This window comes from Moschus berezovskii, chromosome 2, assembly GCF_049115385.1.
Source record: "Moschus berezovskii isolate FMDL1 chromosome 2, NW_MosBer_1.0, whole genome shotgun sequence".
Taxonomy (NCBI): domain Eukaryota; kingdom Metazoa; phylum Chordata; class Mammalia; order Artiodactyla; family Moschidae; genus Moschus; species Moschus berezovskii.
Genome location: NC_142461.1, coordinates 27,198,469 through 27,223,474, shown reverse-complemented (window position 1 = coordinate 27,223,474; position 25,006 = coordinate 27,198,469).

Here is a 25,006-nt window from a genome sequence, read left to right as displayed (position 1 = left end):
GTGATAGGAGATATGCACAAAGCTCTGATGGTGTCCACTAAATAAATCACATAATGGTTCATTTGAAAGAACATCTCAACCCTTGAAGAATCATGGGATTTTCATTTCTTCCTGTAATTTCACTAATGAAGCTGTAAGCAAGTTATAAAGCTAACCTATAAGCTTCTTGAAAACAGGATCCACATCCTGTTTGTTATTTTATCCTATAAGGGCCTGATTGGAGAAGGAAATAGCAAGCCACTCCAGTACTATTGCCTGGAAAATCCCATGGACAGAGGAGTCTGGTAGGCTACAGTCTATGGGGTCGCTAAGAGTTGGACACGAATGAGCAACTTCACTTTCACTTTTCACTTTCCTGCACTGGAGAAGGAAATGGCAACCCACTCCAGTGCTCTTGCCTGGAGAATCTCAGGGACGGGGGCTGCCGTCTATGGGGTTGCACAGAGTCAGACACGACTGAAGTGACTTAGCAGCAGCAGCAGCAGCAGCAGCAAGGGCCTGATAATAAGTGCTCAACATTGTTGACCTGATTTTGTGATCAATAGACTGAAATGCTTTGCTGTGAACTACAGTCAGATTAGCCATAGGGTTTTATGCTGCAGTGGTGAAGAACATACTTATCAGACTGTTTAGATTCTAGCCAGACTCCATCACTTTTAAACTATGTCACTTTGTACAAATTTTTAACCTTCTTATTTTGTTTCTATTATCTATTACATAGATATAATCATAATTTCTATATGTGACTGTGTTGCTGTAAGGATTAAATGCTATACTTTATGGAAAATAATTACTATAATATTTAACACTTGTTAAAATGCATTACTTTGCCAACAAATGTCTGTCTAGTCAAGGCTATGGTTTTTCCTGTGGTCACGTATGGATATGAGAGTTGGACTATGAAGAAATCTGATCACCGAAGAATTGATGCTTTTGAACTCTGGTGCTGGAGAAGACTCTTAAGAGTCCCTTGGACTGCAAAGAGATCCAACCAGTCCATTCTAAAGGAGATCAATCCTGGGTGTTCATTGGAAGGACTGATGCTAAAGCTGAAACTCCAATACTCTGGCCACCTCATGCGACCAGTTGACTCACTGGAAAAGAGTCTGATGCTAGGAGAGATTGGGGGTGGGAGGAGAAGGGGACGACAGAGAATGAGATGGCTGGATGGCATCACCGACTCGATGGACATGAGTTTGAGTGAACTCCAGGAGTTGGTGATGGACAGGGAGGCCTGGCGTGCTGTGATTCATGGGGTTGCAAAGAGTTGGACGTGACTGAGCGACTGAACTGAATTGAACTGAAAATGCATAAAAACTGTGAGTTATTGATATCACTAATCACTTGAGAAATGGCTGTCAAGATTGCCTAGCACTTAAAGTAACCATATTATGGTTGGTGAAATCAAACTTCACACATTTGTGTAGTTATTATAAAATAACTGTGTTCTTGTCTGAAGCAGACCTGTCAAAACTGATCATTTTCCACGACGAGATAGACATAACTTTACCTTGATCTTTTTGATCTTTAACATTGTTTTTTCAAATGTTTAACTTATTTGGGGAAGTAGCCCTGTGTTTTGAGTTAGGTAGATATATCAACAGCAACCATTAAAATAAGACAGTTTAAGGTGAGATTTCAAATATTATTTTCCAACTTTACAGATAGTAGATTTTATTATGTTCCTAAATACCAATCATGCTGTCTCTTGGATTTTATTTGTGTACTTTCCATTTCTGTTATTGGATTATTTATCTTAGAATTCAAAGTTAGATTTACCTTTTTACTTTAAACTGTTTGTTAAATCCCTAGCAGATAAGAAGCATTGTACTGGAAGCTTGAGGTCACTTGAACCATTTTCTGGCTTCATTTATAGTGCTGAACATATCCTAGGTAGAAGGAAATTTACTCTAGAAGGAACTTGCACTGCATTCTCAAGAATATATTGCCAAAATAAATAAGTTTCAGTATGTGGCACACAGCTTAAGCACCTTTTCTCTTCTTCCATCCCCAGTAGAAATGAAAAAGCAGCAACCTTTGTGAATATACTCAAAAATCATCATTGATTATCTTTATTTTGTCTGGGTCAGATGGTCTGTTGTCTTTTTATCTTTTCAGGGAAGCTGCAAAATGTAGAAAGATTATTTAACAAGGGGTAAGAAAATCTGATCTGGTCTTGGCTTTTCCTCTAAGTCTTTGATTCAGTGATATTATATACACTGTTAATAATACTATCATTCAGTGATATAACACTGGATCAGATCAGGAGTTTGGACGCATCTGAAAGAAAAACTAGGTAAAGACTGGAATATAGATTTATAAACATAATCTCCAACTGATGATTATACAGACAAAAATCTGAAATGCAAGAGTAATTTCAGGTGGGGAAAGGACTAGCTATCATTCTCCTACATAGAAGAACTAAACAGACATTTCTCCAAAGAAGACATACAGATGGCTAACAAACACATGAAAAAATGCTCAACATCCCTCATAATCAGAGAAATGCAAATCAAAACCACAATGAGATACCATTTCACACCAGTCAGAATGGCTGCTATCCAAAAGTCTACATGCAATAAATGCTGGAGAGGGTGTGGAGAAAAGGGAACCCTCTTACACTGTTGGTGGGAATGCAAACTAGTACAGCCACTATGGAGAACAGTGTGGAGATTCCTCAAAAAACTGGAAATAGAACTGCCATATGATCCAGCATGAGGTGGATGAAACTAGAGCCTATTATACAGAGTGAAGTAAGCCAGAAAGAAAAACACCAATACAATATACTAACGCATATATATGGAATTTAGAAAGATGCAAATGATAACCCTGTATACGAGACAGCAAAAGAGACACAGATGTATAAAACAGTCTTTGTAACTCTGTGGGAGAGGGTGAGGGTGGGATGGTTTGGGAGAATGGCATTGAAACATGTATATTATCATATGTGAAATGAATCGCCAGTTCAGGGTCGATGCATGTTACAGGATGCTCGGGACTTTTATGCGAGGATGACCCAGAAGGAGGATAAGGGGAGGAGGGAGGTGGGAGGGGGGTTCGGGAGGGGGAACTCATGTACACCCGGGGCAGATTCATGTCAATGTATGGGAAAACCAACCAATATAATATTGTAAAATAATTAGCCTCCAATAAAAATTAAAAAAAATAAAGGAAAACTGGGCATGTAATATGACAAATGTGCACAACAAGTAGTCGGTGAAAATCCTGTCTTTTTAAGGGTGGTCCAGTAAGCAGGGAAAAGGAGTCCGGAACTTCACTTTGGCAGCTGAGGATCAAGGGAAAAGACAGATACCAAACAACAAGAAAGATGGACTATGCAGTACAAAGAATGTATCATCCAGAGATACAATAGTGGCAGAGGGTAGAAAGTTAGTGAATGAGATTGAGAGAGCTTCTTTATAGGACTCCAGAAGCAAAGCTGGTCTCGTCGCTTGGGGAGGGGTGGGGAAATGATGGTGGCTATTAGTTATCTATTGATGTGTAACAAATTACCACAAAACTTGCCAGCTTAAAACAATAACCAGATATCATTCTCATGGCTTCAGTGAGTCAGAAATATGGGCAAAGGGAGTCCTTGGCTTACAGTGTTTCAACGGAGATCACAATGAAGGTGTTTCTCAAGGTTGGGATGTTATCTGAATATTCAAACATTAACAATCTGCAACCAAACACTATGGTGTTGGAAGGTTTTAGTTCCTAGAAAACTGCTAGATTAAGGGCCTCCATTCCTTGCTGTCTCTTAAGTGGGACCACCATTAATTCTTTGTCCTGTGTGCCTTTCCATTAAGCCAGCAAGGAAAAGTGTCTGCTAGCATGATGCCAGGAGAAGACAATAACACCCCACTCCAGTACTCTTGCCTGGAAAATCCCATGGACGGAGGAGCCTGGTAGGCTGCAGTCCATGGGGTCGCGAAGAGTCGGACACGACTGAGCGACTTCACTTTCACTTTTCACTTTCATGCATTGGAGAAGGAAATGGCAACCCACTCTAGTGTTCTTGCCTGGAGAATCCCAGGGATGGGGGAGCCGGATGGGCTTCCGTCTACGGGGTCGCACAGAGTCAGACACGAATGAAGTGACTTAGCAGTAGCAGCATGATGCCAAGCCAAATAATGGAAGTGATGATCTTCATTCTTACTGAATTCTGTTTGTTAGAAGCCATGATAGATCTGTGTGTGCATGTGTGTGTTCACACTCAGTCATGACTGACTCTGTGTGACTACACAGACTGCAGCCCACCAGGCTACTCTGCCCAGGGAATATATTTTTCAGGCAATAATACTGGAGTGGGTTGTCATTTCCCCCTCCAGGGGATCTTCACAACCCAGGGATCAAACTAGCATCTCCTGTGTTTTCTGAATTGGCAAGTGAATTCTTTACCACTGTGCCACCTGGGAAGGAGCTAGCTCATACTAAAAGAGAGAGGGGATTACACAGGTCATCAGCACCAGGAAATGGTGGTAACTGGGGGTCATCTTAGTGTCTGTCTACTATAGGGAGCTAACATTTTATTCAGTATCTACTATGGCAAGGTGCAGCACTCAAATAGCTACATGCAATACCCATTTCCTTGGAGGTCCAGCTCTCAAGTTGTGTGGACTTCAGAAGCATGGAAACAGGAAAAATAATACTACAACTGAAATAAAACTTTCCTCCTTTCTTCAACTCATTTTTGTTTTTAGCTGTATGAGCACAGGGTCTGGATTAATGACTCATCCAGTTCTTTGGTTTGGTACTTTCAGGAATTTCCATTAGCCTGTCATTGACACCTTTCTCTGTTTTCCAGATTCCTTTTTAATTGTGAAAGCTGACATTGTACTTTTCATAAAGGGTCTGCTTGAATGTGACAAGGTTATGAAGAGTTACTGTGGTCTAAAAAATGTGCCTCAGCACAAACAGTCATGGAATTTCAGAAAAGTAAAGCATAAGCCACATTTTTGCACATCAAATAACTTTTCCATTAGTTATGAAAATTTTCCCTAAATATGACTATGTAAGAAAAATTAAAAAGAAAGAAACAACATGAGCAAGAAAAAGGGTTGAAGGAGAAATAATTAGAGGTAAGAAGGAAACAACTGAGGTTTACAGAGAACTATTGTGTACCAGGAAGGGTGCTGAGAGACATTTGTCCTTGTAACTTCATTTTGAAATTTGAGCAATTATTTTTTCAAAGCCTTTCTCATATATTTTATATGCATCTCTTGTCTTTGAAAACGCTGTCCTTGTGTGTTCCTTGAATTTTCTCCAAATTTTCAATTACCATCTCATATCATCCTACTCCCTTCTTCATTCCCTTGAGGTTAATTTTGCAGAAAACATATAATATATAACTTTGATAGCAAATTCCACTTGTTTATATGTTTGTTCCCCTAAGTAGGATAAAATATTCCTTTCAAGGATCCCCATGATCACTGGGATTCAAATGAAATCATGAAAATCTGCAAGGAATTACTCTTGTTATCTACATGCTAATGCTGGCTGGAACTAGGGCTAAAATTCAGGTGATGGAGACTGTCATTCTTGTCTTTCATGATTCAGTGAAGGTTCCAATGTGTGTTGGAATATCCTTTCTCCAGTGAGTCAGCAGCCTGGCTGGACTCAATCATCGGTTCTAGCCTGGGTTTAATTCAGTAGCTCAGTATAGACACAGATTCAGTACATGGTCTTTTACTGCTCTAAAACCAGTTTTCAAATAAATAACTGGCTAGATGATTTCCAGATGCTAAAATAAAAGCTATACAGATTCAAATATATTACATTTAATTTCAAGGCTGTTTAGGGTTTTTACTGTGCTTAGAGAAGACAGCTCTAAAAAATGCACATCACTTTAGCAGAGCATACTTCACCAATTACTCTATTAACAATAACAATGTGGGAAATAATGGGTGAAATTGAGTATAATAATGTGATGAAGAAAATGAACATAAACAAGAAATGGAAATCACCAAGCAATGAATTAATTTTGAATCATAGCTACCCAGAGTACTGTTCAGGTCTTTCTTGAGAATTTGATTGCTCTGACCACCAATCAACAGGATTTTGAATCACTTTTCTCATAATGAAGTTTTGAGGCTTTTATAATCATGCTCCTTTGCCCCGTCTTCCTTATGACCCATAGTACACTCTCCCAAGATGGCTCTATTCTTTAGTCAAGGAATAAGGGGCCCTCCTGTTAATCAGCTCTAAAACACTGGGTTCATTAGCACCACTTACTGTATTTCACTACTTGTATGATGTTAGGTGAAAATGGTCTCCAAGGTCACATAGTTGAATGTACAAGCAGGAACCCAAAAGCAGAGAAGTTAGGGTACAGTAGCTTGAAATGACATTCAATCAGAAAACACACACACACAGTGTTTATTTTTATTTTTTCTGTTTCTTTCTTTTTTTTTTTTTTATTGTCGGACTGATGCTAAAGGTGAAACTCCAATACTTTGGCCACTTCTTGCGACGAGTTGACTCACTGGAAAAGAGTCTGATACTAGGAGGGATTGGGGGTGGGAGGAGATGGGGACGACAGAGAATGAGATGGCTGGATGGCATAACCAGCTCGATGGAAATGAGTTTGAGTGAACTCTGGGAGCTGGTGATGGACAGGGAGACCTGGCATGCTGTGATTCATGGGGTCGCAAAGAGTCGGACACGACTGAGCGACCGAACTGAATTACTTTACAATATTATATTGGTTGGTTTTGCCATACATTGACATGAATCCACCCCGGGTATACATGTGGTCCCCTTCTTAAATCCCCCTTCCACCTCCCTCTTCCCTATATCCTCCCTCCGGGTCATTCCCGTGCACCAGTCCCGAGCATTCTGTATCATGCGTAGAACCTGGACTGGTGTCGTTTCACATAATATACATGTTTCAATGCCATTCTCCCAAATCATCCCACCCTCACCCTCTCCCTCAGAGTCCCAAAGACTGTTCTATACAACTGTGTCTCTTTTGCTGTCTCGTATACAGGGTTAAGGTTACCATCTTTCTAAATTCCATATATATGTGTCAGTATACGGTATTGGTGTTTTTCTTTCTAGCTTACTTCACTCTGTATAAAAGGCTCCAATTTCACCCACCTCATTAAAACTGATTCAAATGTATTCTTTTTAATGGCTGAGTGATACTCCATTGTGTATATGTACCAAAGCTTTCTTATCCATTCATCTGCAGATGGACATCTAAGTTGCTTCCATGTCCTGGATATTATAAACAGTACTACAATGAACATTGGAGTACATGTGTCTCTTTCAATTCTGGTTTTCTCGGTGTGTATGCCCAGGAGTGTGATTGCTGGATCATATGGCAGTTCTATTTCCAGGTTTTTGAGGAATCTCCACACTGTTCTCCATAGTGGCTGTACTAGTTTGCATTCCCACAAACAGTGTAAGAGGGTTCCCTTCTCTCCACACCCTCTCCAGCATTTATTGCATATAGGCTTTTGGATAGCAGCCATTCTGACTGGCGTGAAATGGTATCTCATTGTGGTTTTGATTTGCATTTCTCTGATTATGAGGGATGTTGAGCATTTTTTCATATGTTTGTTAGCCATCTGTATGTCTTCCTGGAGAAATGTCTGTTTAGTTCTTTGGCCCATTTTTTGATTGGGTCGTTTATTTTTCTGGAATTGAGCTGCAGGAGCTGCTTGTATATCTTGGAGTTTAATTTTTTGTCAGTTGTTTCATTTGCTATTCTTTTCTCCCATTCTGAAGGCTGTCTTTTCACCTTGCTTATAGTTTCCTTTGCTATGCAGAAGCTTTTGACTTTAATTAGGTCCCATTTGTTGATTTTTGCTTTTATTTCCAATATTCTGGGAGGTGGGTCTTGGAGGATCCTGCTGTGATTTATGTCAGAGAGTGTTTTGCCTCCTCTAGGAATGTTATAGTTTCTGGTCTTTCATTTAGATCGTTAATCCATTTTGAGTTTATTTTTGTGTATGGTGTTGGGAAGTGTTCTAGTTTCATTCTTTTACAAGTGGCTGACCAGTTTCCCCAGCACCACTTGTTAAAGAGAATGTCTTTTCTCCATTTTATATTCTTGCCTTCTTTGTCAAAGATAAGGTGTCCATAGGTGACTGAATTTATCTCTGGGCTTCCTATTTTGTTCCATTGATCTATATTTCTGTCTTTATGCCAGTACCATACTGTCTTGATGACTGTGGCTTTGTAGTAGAGCCTGAAATCTGGCGGGTTGATTCCCCCAGTTCCATTCTTCTTCCTCAATATTGCTTTGGATATTCGAGGATTTTTGTATTTCCATACAAATTGTGAGATTATTTGTTCCAGTTCTGTGAAAAATATCGTTGGTAGCTTGATACGGATTGCATTGAATGTATAAATTACTTTAGGTAGTATACTCATTTTTACAATATTTATTCTTCCAATCCACGAACACAGTATATTTCTCCATCTATCAGTGTCCTCTTTGATTACTTTCACCAATGTTTTATAGTTTTCTATGTACAAGTCTTTTGTTTCTTTAGGTAGATATATTCCTAAGTATTTAATTCTTTTCGTTGCAACAGTGAATGGGATCATTTCCTTAATTTCTCTTTCTATTTTCTCATTATTAGTGTATAGGAATGCAAGTGATTTCTGTGTGTTGATTTTATATCCTTCAACTTTACTGTATTAATTGATTAGCTCTAGTAGTTTTCTGGTAGAGTCTTTAGGGTTTTCTGTGTAGAGGACCATGTCATCAGCGAACAGTGAAAGTTTTACTTATTCTTTTCCAATTTGGATTCCTTATATGTCTTTTCTGCTCTGATTGCTGTGGCCGAAACTTCCAGAACTATGTTGAATAGTCGTGGTGAGAGTGGGCACCCTTATCTTGTTCCTGACTTTAGGGGAAATGCTTTCAGTTTTTCACCACTGAGGATAATGTTTGCTGTGTGTTTGTCATATATACCTTTTATTATGTTGAGGTATGTACCTTCTATTCCCACTTTCTGGAGGATTTTTATCATAAATGGATGCTGAAATTTTTAGAAGGCTTTCTCTGCATCTATTGAAATAATCATATGATTTTTATTTTTCAGTTAGTTAATGTGGTGTATTACATTGATTGATTTGCGGATTTTGAAGAATCCTTCAATTCCTGGGATAAAGCCCACTTGGTCATTATGTATGATCTTCTTAGTGTGTTGTTGGATTCTGACAAACTGGAGAAAAGGATTGAGAAGATGCAAGAAATGTTTAATAAGGATTTAGAGGAAATAAAAAAGAGTCAATATACAATGAATAATGCAATAGATGAGATCAGAAACATTCTGGAGGGAACAAAGAGTAGAATAACAGAGGCAGAAGACAGGATAAGCGAGCTAGAAGATAGAATTGTAGAAATAAATGAAACAGACAGGGGAAAAGAAAAATGAATTAAAAGAAATGAGGACAATATTAGAGACCTCTGGGACAATGTTAAACGCCCCAACATTCGAATCTAGGAGTCCCAGAAGAAGAAGAAAAAAAGAAAGACCATGAGAGAATACTTGAGGAGATAATAGTTGAAAATTTCCCTAAAATGGGGAGGGAAATAATCACCCAAGTCCATGAAACCCAGAGAGTCCCTAACAGGATAAACCCAAGGTGAAATACTCCAAGACACATATTAACCAAATTAACGAAGATCAAACACAAAGAACAAATATTAAAAGCAGCAAGGGAAAAGCAACAAATAACACACAAGGAGATTCCCATAAGGATAACAGCTGATCTTTCAACAGAAACTCTTCAGGCCAGGAGGGAATGGCAAGACATACTTAAAGTGATGAAAGAAAGTAACCTACAGCCCAGATTACTATACCCAGCAAGGATCTCATTCCAATATGAAGGAGAAATCAAAAGCTTTACAGACAAGGAAAAGCTGAGAGAATTCAGCATCACCAAACCAGCTCTCCAACAAATGCTAAAGGATCTTCTCTAGACAGGAAACACAGAAAGGGTATATAAACTCGAACCCAAAACAATAAAGAAAATGGCAATGGTATCATACTTATCAATAATCACCTTAAATGTAAATGGGTTGAATGCCCCAACCAAAAGACAAAGGCTGGCTGAATGGATACAAAAATAAGACCCCCATATATGTTGTCTACAAGAGACCCACCTCAAAACGAGGGACACATACAGACTGAAAGTGAAGGGCTGGAAAAAGATATTCCACACAAATAGAGGCCAAAAGAAAGCAGGAGTAGCAATACTCATATCAGATAAAATAGACTTTAAACAAAGGCTGTGAAAAGAGACAAAGAAGGAAACTACATAATGATCAAAGGATCAATCCAAGATGAAGATATAACAATTATAAATATTTATGTACCCAACATAGGAGCACCTCAATATGTAAGACAATTACTAACAAGTATAAAAGGGGAAATTAACAACAACGCAAAAATAGTGGGAGACTTTAATACCCCACTCACACCTATGGATAGATGAACAAAACAGAAAATTAACAAAGAAACACAAACTTTAAATGATACAATAGACCAGTTAGACCTAATAGATCTCTATGGGACATTTCACCCCAAAACAATGAATTTCACCTTTTTCTCAAGTGCACACGGAACCTTTTCCAGGATAGACCACATCCTGGGCCATAAATCTAGCCTTGGTATATTCAAAAAAATTGAAATCATTCCAAGCATCTTTTCTGACCACAATGCAGTAAGATTAGATCTCAATTACAGGAGAAAAACTATTAAAAATGCCAACATATGGAGGCTGAACAACACGCTGCTGAATAATGAAACAAATCTTAGAAGAAATCAAAAGAGAAATCAAAATATGCATAGAAATGAATGAAAATGAAAACACAACAACCCCAAACCTCTGGGACACTGTAAAAGCAGTGCTAAGGGGATGGTTCATAGCAATACAGGCACACCTCAAGAAAGAAGAAAAAAGTCAACTAAATAACCTACTCTATATCTAAAGTAACTAGAAAAGGAAGAAGTGAAGTACCCCATGGTTAGTAGAAGGAAAAAAATCTTAAAAATTAGGGAAGAAATAAATGCAAAAGAAACAAAAAAGACCATAGCAAAAATCAACAAAGCCAAAAGCTGGTTCTTTGAGAAGGTAAATAAAATTGACAAAACACTAGCCAGACTTATCAAGAAACAAAGGGAGAAGAACCAAAACAATTAAATTAGAAGTGAAAATGGAGAGATCACACCGAAAACACAGAAATACAAAGGATCATTAGAGAATATTATCAGCAATTATATGGCAATAAAACGGATAACTTGTAAGAAATGGACAAATTCTTAGAAAAGTACAACTTTCCAAAACTGAACCAGGAAGAAATAGAAAAACTTAACAGACCCATCACAAGCACAGAAATAGAAGCTGTAATCAGAAATCTTCCAGCAAACAAAAGCCCAGGTCCAGACGGCTTCACAGCTGAATTCTACCAAGAATTTAGAGAAGAGCTAACACCTATTCTACTCAAATTCTTCCAGGAAATTGCTGAGGAAAGGAAATTTACAAACTCATTCTATGAGGCCACCATCACCCTAATCCCAAAACCTGGTAAAGATCTCACAAAAAAAGAAAACTACAGGCCAATATCACTGATGAACATAGATGCAAAAATCCCACCATGTTTAAACACACTCAAATTAGGTGACATTGGAGGACGGTCTCAAGATATACAATATCCCATGGAATAAAGGGTGAGTTTCACAAAAATTAGATTGATAATTTGTTTATGGAAGCCAGGAGCTTAAAATGATATGATCTCATTATATGTGGGCTTCCCTGGTGGCTCAGCTGTTAAAGAATCTGCCTGCAATGCAGGAGACCTGGGTTCATTGCCTGGGTTGAAAAGATCCCCTGGAGAAGGGAACAGCTACCCACTCAAGTTCTGTGGCCTGGAAAACTCCACGGACCGTCCATGGTATTGCAAAGAGTCAGACACAGCTGTGTGGCTTTCACTTCACTTCATTTCATTATATGTAAGATTTTAAACTATGAATTCATGATGTTTCTTGAGAAGGTACAGAGGAGAAATATGTTACTGAATGGGGCTACAAAAAAAAAAAAACTTTTAAAAATAGGACATTTAAATTACTTCAAAGTTCCTCTTACAGGAGAAAATTAGATCATAAAGAAGAGAAAAATAATCTAGCTTCATATGAATTCATTTGATAAAGCTAAGAATGTGGAGTCAACTGTCTTTTATAGTAATTATTTTAAATTGAATAATAATGGAAACTCTTTGGTTCCAGCCATGTCTCTTGACCAATAGGCTAAATAATCATGAAGAGAGAAATCCACATAGTGTGGGAAGTGAGGGTGAATGGGACTTTGATTCCATCAGAACTGAAGCAGAAAGAATCTCTTAACAGTAATGTCAATCTGACAGTATGGAGGAAGTACTTCTCCACCCGTACCTTAAGTGGGAGGAACTAGATACAAAAGTGTTGCAGCTGTTTTTTTAACCTATGCTTGAACTTGAAGCTTTCTCTTTCATTAGATTTCCATCTCATTGCTTCTCTTTCTGTATGTCCATTCAGCCTGGCTTCATGTTGACAATGTAAGGTCTTGTTTTATAATTTAGTAACTTCCCTTTAGTCTCCAGGTCTACCCACCTTCTTCACCTCTTCTTAATAAAGTTCAGAGACCAGTAAACCTTGACCTTGCTTCAGTACCCAGTATCGGCTCCTGATGCGCCTGGTCCTGACTTCAACACCCCAGTCCTCAGTTTGTCTAAGAAGGACTGCATATGTTCCTGCAGAAGCAGTTTGTGAGACCAAATCAAGTTCTCCCAGATACAATACAATCTTTGAGGATTCCTCTGGTACTTGACTCTTTGTGTTGCCCCTTACTGAATCTGAGAAAGCAATAAGGGTGGCCAGTAGTTCTACAGAAACTATCAGAGAAGATTCAACCAGGGTTCTTGCTCATGCTACATCTGCTCAGACTGGTATATCTAATCCAGAAATACTGCTTCAACATGTGTCAGTTCAGTTCAGTTCAGTTCAGTTCAGTCGCTCAGTCGTGTCAGACTCTCCGCGACCCTATGAATCACAGCACGCCAGGCCTCCCTGTCCATCACCAACTCCCGGAGTTCACTCAAACTCATGTCCACAGAGTCGGTGATGCCATCCAGCCATCTCATTCTCCATCGTCCCCTTCTCCTCCCGCCCCCAACATTTCCCAGCATCAGAGTCTTTTCCAGTGAGTCAACTCGTCGCATGAGGTGGCCAAAGTATTGGAGTTTCAGCTTTAGCATCAGTCCCTCCAATGAACATCCAGGATTGATCTCCTTTAGAATGGACTGGTTGGATCTCCTTGCAGTATAAGGGACTCTCAAGAGTCTTCTCCAACACCACAGTTCAAAAGCATCGATTCTTCAGCGATCAGCCTTCTTCACAGTCCAACTCTCACATCCATACATGACCACGGGAAAAACCATTGCCTTGACTAGACGGACCTTGGTTGGCAAAGTAATGTCTCTGCTTTTTAATATACTATCAGGGTTGGTCATAACTTTCCTTCCAAGGAGCAAGCGTCTTTTAATTTCATGGCTGCAATCAGCATCTGCAGTGATTTTGGAGCCCCAAAAAACAAAGTCTGACACTATTTCCACTGTTTTTCCATCTATTTCCCATGAAGTGTGTAGAGACTGTTTATTCAGTACATAAAGGATATAGGCTTCATTAAGTTGGACAAAGTGAACTTCCTTAAATAGACCATCCAAAACATATACCTTACTATGAAAATGATACTCTTTAAACATTTTTTTTTTTTTTAAACTTCAAATCCCACAGCCATTGTTTATTACAAAATTGATCCTAGGTCCTCATGATGAGTTCATTTGCTGGATTTCTGGAAATGAGCACAGGTACCAGGGCCTACAAACATTTTGGATTCATAGTGCTAAGGATCAGCTATCAGCAGAATCTGATGCTCATACTGGGTGAGTCTTGGAAGCCTCATCCACATGTTTCTGGTAACAGGCCAAGAAGGCTTTGGAGATGGACTGGCAGACGGTATAAATCTAGGCCATGTGATCACCTCCCTTCACTCAGACTCAAATGTCCACCCCAGAAAATCGCTCCTTGCCCAGAAGCAGAACAAGCTTCAGTAGCTTATAATGCAGTGTGCATGGCTTGATCTTCAGAGAAACTGTTCACCTTGATGAGGGCATTGCTTCATTTGCAGTGCACTGTGGCTATGGCTGTCTTCTTGCTTGCATCTGAATATCCACCAACTTCAGAGGGCCCTTGGATCACAGGGCTGGGGGTGTAGGCAAGAGTTCCTCATCTCACAGTTCTATAACCAGAAAAGTGTTACATGTACACATCTTGAGCTTGCATGCTTTCTATCCTGCCCTTATGCACTTGCTCATCAATATCATCCTGTGTCTCCCAGGAAAGAATTCATCTGATGAGGGTGTTTGTTTTTTTATTTTTTTGGGGGGGGGTGGTGGTGAGCAGGAAACATTGTGTAAAAATCACCCAGCAATGAGTTAGGAGTCTGGGGTTCCAGACCTACTGATGCCACCAACTAGCTGTGTGACCTTGAGAAAGACACCTAGGTCAAGTGACTCACTTTCAAATCAACAAGTTAAACTCAATCAACAAGGCTCCTTACAGCTTTAACTTACAATGGGTTTTTTTTGTTTTCAGAGAAGATTTAGTATTTTTCGGTTTTTAAGAATCTATGCTTTCCAATTGGATGGATTAAAAAATGACAAGAACTTAGCTCAAGTTCTAGTGCAAGAATCTTTGCATCTTGGCTTGTAGTTTTCTTTTCTTAATTTTGTTCCCACCACAAAACACAAAACTAAGGAAAAATAAAATATTAATGGTTTCACATATATGAAAAAGAAGCTTCCAAGAGACTTTCCATTCATGCATTCAGATTTACTGCACTGTGAACCAGTGGGATCCTGCTGCATTTATTTAAACTTCTGTCACTATCATTGTGAATATAGTCAGAAGTCTCCTGTGGGCTATGAGATGAAATGCTGAATGGCAACAAAAGTAAACAAAGCAACATCTCACTTTCTATTCTCCTGGTTATACCATTGGTGTTTAATGACATAAAAAACACCCAGAAGCTACAGTTGAGTTAAGCATGAGCATAAATAAAGTGACAATCCAGCAAGCTAGAATGTTCATATTCTAAATTCTACAATCAGATTCCTTTCTCTCCAGGCACCCTTCAAGGTAAATTTATATTTCTTCTCCCCTTACAAAATTTACTTTACCAGATGTCTTTTCTAAAATTGAAACTGTAGCTCAGGAAGCACAGAGAACCTTGGGTGAAGTTCATTTTATATACACTCCCTTCTACCTCTTCTGTGCTCTTTAGTCCTGAAGTGGGCTCTTTTCCCTCTGCCTCAGGAATAGAGCATCTTTTTGGACTTGCATGTCCCAAAGTAAGGGCAGTAACTAAGGATTAGAAAGATCTTAAATTTGGAACACTTTAATTGGCTAGTCTCTTTTATATATGTATATATATATATACATATATATATGTATATATATATATATATAACTTAATAATAAAGTGACCAGGGAACTGACTTGTTCTGACTATTCTCACTGGCAGTTTATCACAGTTAGAGCCAGAGTTGTCTAAGGTCTAGGAAAGGTGATGGGAGTTGTAGTGTACAGGTATCTCTAAGTTACAGTGGCAATGCACATAGTGTATCAGGTGAAACATGAGTTAGGCAGGTCACTTGAGGTTCAGGTAAACAATTGTTATGAAAAATTGGACCAGAGTGGCATAATTGAGAGTCTAAATAAGGATGTCTTTGGCACAAGGGCTTTGGGTCACAGAACTAGACTTCCAACCATATTCCCAGCACTGATTAACTTTTTGGTTTTAGGAGAAAATTGCATTTTTCTGAATCTTTTACTCATCTGAAAATTTATTCATTTGGCTATTTATCCAAAAGGAAAGCTCCATTTAATATTTGTTTTAAAGAATGAATAGATGTAATTTACAGGTAAAAAAGAGAAAAGAAACATGCAAATCTGAAAACACTCAGCAATTTAAAAGCCAGAAAATACTCCAATATGACCAAACTGCATGAGCTTAAGAATGAGGCAGGTGAAGCTGGGACTATTTGTGAAGAACCTTTCATGCCATATTGCAGCATCAGAACCATGTGGACTAAGCAATGGAGACAAATTGATTATTTTTAAGTAGGGAAATAACGTGTTCAGGCACAAAGTTTGCTTTATCGCTTGGAGCATGAATAATGATATGACTCTTTTTAACACTGAAGTTTAATTACTTAAGCCTCCATCTCTCAGATAAGAAGGGACTCCAACCCCTTTCTCCAGACCTACTTCCACCAATAGTCTAAGAATGATACAAGTGAAAGTGAAAGTCACTCAATCATGTCTGACTCTTCATGACCCAATGGACTGTACAGTCCATGGAATTCTCCAGGCCAGAATAGTGAAGTGGGTAGCCTTTCCCTTCTCCAGGGGATCTTCCCAACCCAGGGATCGAACTCAGCACTCCCGCAATTCAAGCGGATTCTTTACCAGCTGAGCCACAAGGGAGGAAGAGTGATATAACTCAGTCCAAAAAGAATAATCATGATTCTAAACAAGGGACTACAGGCCAAGGGGAAAAAATGAGATAATCTGTTTTCTGCTGCTACTGCTTCTGTCACTGAAGTTGTTGAAAAGTGGATTTCAGTTTTAGAGAAGTGGTTTCTTTAAATCTGATGTTTTCTCTGCTCACTGCTGCAAGGATCACACTGCTTAATGTAAAAATTTGTTTTAAGTAAAGAGGATGAAAAAATTGGTGGTTTCTGTCTAAGTTATGGTGACTCAATTGAACTTTATACTTATACAGGGAGCTCCACACCACCATTAGCATAATCTTTCAAATCCAATTATTTGTATGTGTTTATGCAGTCACTCCATCCATATTTCATCAGGCACTCTGTCTATCAGATCTAGTCCCTTAAATCTATTTCTCACTTCCACTGTATAATCATAAGGGATTTTATTTAGGTCATACCTGAATGGTCTAGTGGTTTTCCCTACTTTCTTCAATTTAAGTCTGAATTTGCCAAAAGGAGTTCATGATCTCAGCCACAGTCAGCTCCCGGTCTTGTTTTTGCTGACTCTATAGAGCTTCTTCATCTTTGGCTGCAAAGAATATAATCAATCTGATTTTGGTGTTGACCATCTGGTGATGTCCATGTGTAGAGTCATCTCCAGTGTTGTTGGAAGAAGGTGTTTGCTATGACCAGTGCGTTCTCTTGCAGAACTCTATTAGCCTTTGCCCTGCTTCATTCCGTGCTCTAAGGCCAAATTTGCCTGTTACTCCAGGTGTTTCTTGACTTCGTACTTCTGCATTCCAGTCAACTATAATGAAAAGGATATCTTTTTTGGTTGTTAGTTCTAAAAGGTCTTGTAGATCTTCATAGAACCATTCAACTTCAGCTTCTTCAGTGTTACGGGTTGGGACATAGGCTTGGATTACTGCAATATTGAACGGTTTGCCTTGGAAATGAACAGAGATCATTCTGTCATTTTTGATATTGCATCCAAGTACTGCATTATGGACTATTTTATTGACCTTGATGGCTACTCCATTTCTTCTAAGGGATTCCTGCCCACAGTAGTAGATATAATGGTCATATGAGTTAAATTCACTCATTCCAGTCAATTTTAGTTCCCTGATTCCTAAAATGTCAATGTTCACTCTTGCCATCTCCTGTTTGACCACTTCTGATTTGCATTGATTCATGGACCTAACGTTCCAGGTTCCTATGCAATATTGCTCTTTGCAGCATCAGACCTTGCTTCTATCACCAGTCATATCCACAACTGGGTATTGTTTTTGCTTTGGCTCCACCCCTTCATTTTTTCTGGAGTTATTTCTCTAGCATATTGGGCACCTACCAACCTAGGGAGTTCCTCTTTCAGGGTCCTATAATTTTGCCTTTTCATACTGTTCATGGGGTTCTCAATGCAAGAATACTGAAGTGGCTTGCCATTCCCTTCTCCAGTGGACCACATTCTGTCAGGGAAATTCATGACATTGTACAGGAGACAGGGATCAAGACCATCCCCATGGAAAAGAAATGCAAAAAAGCAAAATGGCTGTCTGAGGAGGCCTTACAAATAGCTGTGAAAAGAAGAGAAGCAAAAAGCAAAGGAGAAAAGGAAAGATATAAGCATTTGAATGAAGAGTTCCAAAGAATAGCAAGGAGAGATAAGAAAGTCTTCCGCAGTGATCAATGCAAAGAAATAGAGAAAACAACAGAATGGGAAAGACTAGAGATCTCTTCAAGAATATTAGAGATACCAAAGGAATATTTCATGCAAAATGGGCTCAATAAAGGACAGAACGGTATGGACCTAACAAAAGCAGAGATATTAAGAAGAGGTGGCAAGAATACACAGAAGAACTGTCCAAAAAAGATCTTCAAGAAACAGATAATCACGATGGTGTGATCACTCACCTTGAGCCAGACATCTTGGAAGGTGAAGTCAGGGGGCCTTAGAAAGCATCACTACAAACAAAGCTAGTGGAGGTAATGGAATTCCAGTTGAGGTATTTCAGATCCTGAAAGATGATGTTATGAAAGTTCAGTTCAGTTCAGTTCAGTTCAGTCGCTCAGTCGTGTCCAACTCTCTGCGACCCCATGAATCACAGCACGCCAGGCCTCACTGTCCATCATCAACTAACGGAGTTCACTCAAACTCATGTCCACAGAGTCGGTGATGCCATCCAGCCATCTCATTCTCTGTCGTCCCTTTCTCCTCCCGTCCCCAACCTTTCCCAGCATCAGAGTCTTTTCCAGTGAGTCAACTCGTCGCATGAGGTGCTGCACTCAATATGCCAACAAATTGGGAAAACTCAGCAGTGGCCACAGGACTGGAAAATGTCAGTTTTTATTCCAATCCCAAAGAAAGGCAATGCCAAAGACTGCTCAAACTATTGCACAATTGCACTCATCTCACATGCTAGTAAAGTCACGCTCAAAATTCTCCAAGCCAGGCTTCAGCAATATGTGAACCGTGAACTTCCATATGTTCAAATTTAGAAGAAGCAGAGAAACCAGAGATCAAATTGCCAACATTAGCTGGATCATTGAAAAAGCAAGAGAGTTCCAGAAAAATTCTATTTCTGCTTTATTGACTATGCCAAAGCCTTTGACTGTGTGCATCACAATAAACTGAGGAAAATTCTGAAAGAGATGGGAATCCCAGACCACCTGACCTGCCTCTTGAGAAACCTGTATGCAGGTCAGGAAGCCACAGTTAGAACTGGACATGGAACAACAGACTGGTTCCAAATAAAAAAAGGAGTATGTCAAGGCTGTATATTGTCACCCTGCTTATTTAACTTATATGCAGAGTATATCATGAGAAACGCTGGGTTGGAAGAAGCACAAGCTGAAATCAAGATTGCCAGGAGAAATATCAATAACCTCAGATATGCAGATGATACCACCCTTATGGCAGAAAGTGAAGAGGAACTAAAAAGCCTCTTGATGAAAGTGAAAAAGGAGAGTGAAAAAGTTGGCTTAAATTCAACATTCAGAAAACGAAGATCATGGCATCTGGTCCCACCACTTCATGGGAAATAGATGGGGAAACAGTGGAAAGAGTGTCAGACTTTATTTTTTTGGGCGCAAAAATCACTGCAGATGGTGACTGCAGCCATGAAATTAAAAGACGCTTACTCCTTGGAAGGAAAGTTATGACCAACCTAGACAGCATATTAAAAAGCAGAGACATTACTTTGCACCAAAGGTCTGTCTAGTCAAGGCTATGGTTTTTCCAGTGGTCATGTATGGATATGAGAGTTGGACTGTGAAGAAAGCTGAGAGCCGAAGAATTGATGCTTTTGAACTGTGGTGTTGGAGAAGACTCTTGAGAGTCCCTTGGACTGCAAGGAGATCCAACCAATCCATCCTAAAGGAGATCAGTCCTGAGTGTTTATTGGAAGGACTGATGCTAAAGCTGAAACTCTATGGCCACCTCATGCGACGAGTTGACTCATTGGAAAAGACTATGACACTGGGAGGGATTGGGCGCAGGAGGAGAAGGGTACGACAGAGGATGAAATGGCTGGATGGCATCACTGACTTGATGCATATGTGTTTGGGTGAACTCCAGGAGAAGGTGATGGACAGGGAGGCCTGCATGCAGCAGTTCATGGGGTTACGAAGAGTTGGACACGACTGCGCAACTGAACTCAACTGAACTTTGCCTTGTGAGTCTAAAAGTGCCTCCTCATATTCATTCCAATTTCATACCTATTTTCTATTGCAGAAAGGGACATATTATTTGTTGAGAAAAATCAAGCTGTGTTAACACTGCGTTTTAGATAATCAGTTCAGTTCAGTCGCTCAGTCATGTCCGACTCTTTGCGACCCCATGAATCATAGCACCCCCAGGCCTCCCTGTCCATCACCAACTCCCGGAGTTCACTCAAACTCATGTCCATAGATTCGGTGATGCCATCCAGCCCATCTCCTCCCGTCCCCAACCTTTCCCAGCATCAGAGTCTTTATCAGTGAGTCAACTCGTCGCATGAGGTGGCCAAAGTATTGGAGTTTCAGCTTTAGCATCAGTCCTTCCAATGAACACCCAGGATTGATCTCCTTTAGAATGGACTGGTTGGATCTCCTTGCAGTACAAGGAACTCTCAAGAGTCTTCTCCAACACCACAGTTCAAAAGCATCAATTCTTCGGCTCTCAGCTTTCTTCACAGTTCAACTCTCACATCCATACATGACCACGGGAAAAATCATAGCCTTGACTAGACAGACCTTGGTTGGCAAAGTAATGTCTCTGCTTTTTAATATGCTATCTAGGTTGGTCATAACTTTCCTTCCAAGGAGTAAGCGTCTTTTAATTTCATGGCTGCAATCAGCATTCACAGTGATTTTGGAGCCCAAAAAAATAAAGTCTGACACTGTTTCCACTGTTTTTCCATCTATTTCCCATGAAGTGATGGGACCAGATGCCATGATCTTTGTTGTCTGAATGTTGAGCTTCAAGCCAACCTTTTCACTCTCCTCTTTCACTTTCATCAAGAGGCTTTTGAGTTCCTCTTCACTTTCTGCCATAAGGGTGGTGTCATCTGCATATCTGAGGTTATTGATATTTCTCCCAGCAATCTTGATTCCAGCTTGTGCTTCTTCCAGCCCAGCGTTCCTCATGATGTACTCTGCATATAAGTTAAATAAGCAAGGTGACAATATACAGCCTTGACGTACACCTTTTCCTATTTGGAACCAGTCTGTTGTTCCATGTCCAGTTCTGACTGTTGCTTCCTGACCTGCATACGTGTTTCTCAAGAGGCAGGTCAGGTGGTCTGGTATTCCCATCTCTTTCAGAATTTCCCACAGTTTATTGTGATCCACACAGTCAAAGGCTTAATAGCCTGTAACAATTTCTCAGAGTGAGAGCAACCTGTACAAAACTTACATGGGAATGACTAATCAAAGAAATATAGATTGCTTAGATTACTGAGTCCCTTCTTGATCCAATAAATGAAACTAAAACTGGTCTAGAGGTGCACTTTTTAACACATTCTTCCAATGGCTTCTATGCACAATAAAGTGTCAGAACCACTCACAGAGCTGTTGAGGTTAAATAAGCAAGCAATAATGAGGGTTGTTCCTATGATAGTGGTTATAGTAAAGGAGGAAAAGAAGACATGCGTGAGAATCATGTCAGATGTAGATTTCAGAGATTTCACCTGTTGGTAGCATTCAGATTGGAGTCAAGTTGAGCTAGCTTTTAAGTGTGTATGGAATCACCATTCAGGAATGGTTCTCCCTGAAAATTCCCTCAGCTATTTTGCTTGCTGATTGGGCACAGTGCATCTGCATCCAACCAATTTAGCATTTCTACAGGAGGGGGTTTTGGAGGCAGTTTTGGTCACACTTTTGGTTATGCTGCAGCTACTTTATTTTACACTCATAAGCACTAACACAGCAGCTGGGATATAAAAAGAAGGCATCAAGGTGGGTGGATGCTACATAGACCCTGAGCTCAGAAAGCCAACAGGAGCAAGCAGACTGCTGTCTGCTTGAGATGTGAGCACACATTGGGCAATTCATTGCGCTACCACAAGGCCCTCCCAGGTGCTGATGGCAGCATCCTTAAAACTCAGAAATCCTAAGCACATTGCCATGAGTCCTCTTGTGTTTTTGAATCTTCAGTCTAAAACCACCAGCGTATATACAAGGGATCAGCAGGGATGAAGACATGAAAGAACAGAAAACCAAGTGTCATGCATTAAGTCAGTAATCCCCACCCTCTGTTTTATGGGACACTACCCTTCAGGGAGTCAGTAGATTTGTCTCAACAGCAAACACAATAAAATAAATTGGTCAAATACAGGCTTGAACAAAGTTAACCAACTTTCTCTACTGCCTGATGCTTAGAATAGTTAATGTGATAATGTGCACAGAAGCTGTAGAGTAACGCTTAAGAACACACAACCTGGAGCAGGATTGCTGAGGTTCAGATATTTGTTGGGCTACTCACAAAGGTGTCGATCCTCTTCTGGCTTCAGTTTCCCTGTCTGTAAAGGTTAAGTAATAATCATACCTACCTTATAGTGTTGTAGGAGAATTAAATGAGATAATGAATGAAAAGGCTAGGGTAATCCTTGGCACTTGATAAGTACTCAATAAAACAAGCTTACAAACAGCAAACAGACCAACAAACAAGAGGGAAAATAGCACGTTGTGAACTGATTTGACCTAGAATGATTTGGAAAGTGACATAGGATGATTTTCTTCGGCTTCAAAATCACTGCCAGTTTTGTGATTGTTAGTGCAGGCATGGAATTAAAAGATGCCTGATCCTTGGAAGAAAAACTATGGCAAACCTAGACAGTGTATTAAAAAGCAGAGACATCACTTTCCTGACAAAGATTCATGTAATCAAAGCTACGTTTTTTCCCAGTAGTCATGTATGGATGTGAGAGTTGGACTATTTAGGAAGGCTGAGAGCCAAAGAATTGATGCTTTCGAACTGTGCTACTGGAGAAGACTCTTGAGAGTCCCTTGGACTGCAAGGAGATCCAACCAGTCAATCCTAAAGGAAATCAACCCTGAATATTCTTTGGAAGGAGTGATGCTGAAGTTGAAGCACCAATACTTTGGCCACATGATTTGAAGAGAAATCTCTTTGGAAAAGACTTTGATACTGGGCAAGATTGAAGCAAAAGGAGAAGAGGGCAGCGGAGGGTGCATTACAAACTCAATGGACATGAATCTGAGCAAATCCCAGGAAACAGTGAAGGACAAAGAAGCCTGGTGTGCTGCAGTCCACGTGTTGCAAAGAGTCAGACACAACTTAGTGGCTGAACAACACCAACAACAAGTAGGATGGTTATATTTTTTGTTATCATTTGAACTCCATAAATATAATCATATTTCTTGGAGTCTTAAAAGTAGACCAGGAGAGAAAAATTTGAAAATATTCTTCCTTCAAATATATGTTGCTTCTCAAGAACTTATTTTTCTGATTTCTAAGTCAGAGACTGTGGCTTGAAAAAGAGTGGGATATCTATATTTGAACTTGATGGTCTATACTTTTTCTCTCTACTGAGAACATAAGAAAAGAAACTGATATCTATTCCTTTCTGTATCTCTAACACCAGTCCTTAGTGCCTTGACTATTGGAAAATTAAGTAAATGCTTACTGAATAGTTTCTTACAGATATCTCTTTTAGCAATTTGAGTAATGAGAGAAAAAATTTGTTCTTCAGTTTACTTTTCATAATTATAAAACACAAACTCCTAGATGAATGGCTCATACATCATGATCTATGGACCACTGGCAATCCAGAGTCAATTCCTTGCTTAGGTGACAAATTGAGAGGTCTCAGAGTAAACCAGATTGTCAAATATTGCCTATAGGATCTTAACATGAAAATGTATGATTCCTGTTAAATATCAGTCTTCTCTCTATTGGAAAATTCATTGCAGGAAAATATACTGTGACAAAACCATTTTTTAATCAATATGTGAATATTTGATTATTAGGAATCTCTAATGTCTGTAGCATAGGTAGAATTATGTTAATTTGTTTGAAGCTATAGTTTTCAACTCCGTCTACATTTTAGAATCACAAAGTTGGGGAGATAGGGGAAAGGCTTTAAAAGGTTTTAAAGAGTTAAAAGAATCTCAGAGATTCTAATTTCACTTATTATATTAAACTTGCTTATATCATGTTTCATAGAACATTTAAAAGCAAGTAGTCCTTTTCTCTGGGGCTTCCCACGTGGTGCCAGTGGTAAAGAACCTGCCTGCCAATTCAGGAGACGTCAGAGATTTGAGTTTTATCCCCAGCTCAGGAAGATCCCCCAGAGGAGGGAATGACAACCCACTCCAGTATTCTTGCCTGGGGAATCCTATGGAAAGAGGAGCCTGGTGGGCTACAGTCCATAGGATTGTAAAGAGTCAGACATGGCTGAGTGACCAAATGTGCACACACACAGTCATTTTCTCTAAAGGGAAGACTGACAGAGATTATTTAGGATAATTTTAATCAAAAGAGTTGGTAAGAACATAAGAATAATTACAGACTCCCAGTGGGCGGATGCAGTAGTACTTCAAGAAATGGGATCAAGAATGAAAACTGGGACATAAACACAGAGAAAACACATTCTTCCTATGTCTCTTTTTAACCAAAGGCAAGTGAGGGCATCAGCATTCCTGGCAATGGGCCCTGATGAGAGAGAAATAATGGTAGCAATGATGATGATGATGGTGGTGATGATAATTCTGGAGGATATAAGAGTTAACAATTATCAAGTTTGCTTCATATAATGGGAACTTGAGTTTTTCTTAATTCTTACGCAATTTCTAAGAAATAGATATCACATGAGCATATCTAGTTTCCAATATATACTTGTTACTGTAATTTTTCTCCTCTTCCTTCTGTATACAATTTGGGATACTTTGATCTGTAATAACTTTTGAAACCAGGAGTTAATAAAATGAAAAATTCATGGATTTCATCAGGACATT